Source organism: Poecilia reticulata, linkage group LG13 (genome assembly GCF_000633615.1).
Source record: "Poecilia reticulata strain Guanapo linkage group LG13, Guppy_female_1.0+MT, whole genome shotgun sequence".
Taxonomy (NCBI): domain Eukaryota; kingdom Metazoa; phylum Chordata; class Actinopteri; order Cyprinodontiformes; family Poeciliidae; genus Poecilia; species Poecilia reticulata.
Genome location: NC_024343.1, coordinates 24,316,915 through 24,318,576, shown reverse-complemented (window position 1 = coordinate 24,318,576; position 1,662 = coordinate 24,316,915). Strand labels below are relative to the sequence as shown.

The 1,662-nt window shown below is 41.4% G+C and overlaps 1 long non-coding RNA gene across 2 annotated transcripts; it reads left to right on the top strand.

The window, feature by feature from the left end:
* Positions 1 to 723: 723 nt before the first annotated feature.
* Positions 724 to 1,115, top strand: LOC103474906 (uncharacterized). Of its 2 annotated transcripts, none has more exons than XR_535254.1 (2): positions 724 to 791; positions 947 to 1,115. It is a non-coding gene; the product is annotated as an uncharacterized LOC103474906 (long non-coding RNA). The 2 variants fall into 2 exon arrangements; XR_535255.1 differs by having other exon boundaries at positions 730 to 791; positions 870 to 1,115.
* The last annotated feature ends 547 nt before the right edge of the window (positions 1,116 to 1,662 follow it).

The following is a 1,662-nucleotide window of genomic DNA, read 5'->3' as shown; positions in this document are numbered from 1 at the left end:
GTATTGAGTTTAAAAATACATTGTTCTGCATAAACACTCTTTCACTCATAAACCTACACAGAAGTGTTGTCAAAGCTCTCCAGCCTTTTGCTTCAACTGGAAATGGAATTAAGATCAAATCATTTGTATGGCTTCTTATTCCTGCCAAAAATTCAAAGAGCATATTAAGCATGTATTAATCAAGAACACACATAGCTGAACGTGGTCGCAATTCCATTCATTGAAACAAAGAGTGAGCGCTTTGTACGTTCCTCTGGCTTTTGGTAGGAATGTGATGCCATAAAATTTCTTTTAAAAGGAATTTGTGACTTACAGAACATATATTTTTACAATAGCTGATTGTCTGCAGCTGTAGAGTTTACTCTGAAACCATTGAAAGTGGCTCACTGGCCTAACTTGACGTTTCATTGACATTGTTCATAAACCTACCATCATAAATTCCTTGTTTTCTGGTTTCCTGCTATGATTCGTGTTGCCACTCTGTTCACAGCTCCTCCCTTTGCTGCTGATTAGCTCTTTGCTCTCACCTGTGCCTCTGCTTTAGTGCTGCTGATTACTCTCACCTGTGCTGTTGCCTATATAAACTCCTGTCCCATGGCCTTTCTTATGAGCAGGTTCCAAACCTGTTGTCATCTTTCTGACCTCCATCTCTGCACCATTATTAGTTTCATGTGCCTGAATATTGATTATTGCCTTGTTCTGCCTTCTATGTCTGCCTGTTGCTGGCCTCAACTATTCGACCCACCATTGAGTTAAAGATTACAAGCAAATGGATCATTCACTTCCTCTTGGTAAGGCCAGATCATTGTAGTGGAATGTGTGAATCATGTTGCCCCTCTACTAAAATTTTTTCTTTCTCCAAAACATAGAGCACACACAGTTCCCAGCGTCTTCACTATACGATCTTGTGGTTGAAACAATCCCTGGATGTTTTGCTTTCCCCCAGGGATTCAAGACGATCAAGGTCAGAGTCACCGTATATCTGAGGAAACCACCCGACAGTCCCTCACCATCCTGTCTTCTTCACAGAGTCTGACCAGATGGCTGCTGCTGAGAGACGTTATATTCCAGCTATGCATTTCATACTGTTTCAATAAACATTGCTTTGACCTTTACTGGGTTGTGATTTACATCTTGAGTTCTACTCGAAGATCTTATACAAACTAATGCTTTGCATTATTCCTAAGAAATTAACACTAAAATTGTCTGAGAAAACTTGGGCTTCGATAGGCATTATGTCCCTCTGATTTCTGGATGTCACCCTACAGCAATCAACCAAACCTATAAACTGGGAATCCACAAATCTAGGCCTCAAAGGCCTACAGGTTTTAGATTTGGCTCTGCTTCCCCACATGCAAGTCAAATAATCAGGTCATCAGTATGACTACGGAGAAGTTGACTGCACACTGAAAAGGTAATTCAGCCATTTGATTCAGACATGTTGAAGTAGGAACAAATCTAAAAATTTGCAGAACACTGGATCTTGAGGCCTGTATTCGAGGACTCCTGCTTTAAATGGTCAATAAGAACAAATGGTATTTTGCTACGGGCCACTTTGTTCTCTCTCTGCACCGCTCTCACTCTGGCATGCTCATTCCTTTTCTCTGCAGCTCATTGCTGTCCCCTTCCAGATCCTGCTGCATGTCTCCTTTTGCCGTTGGG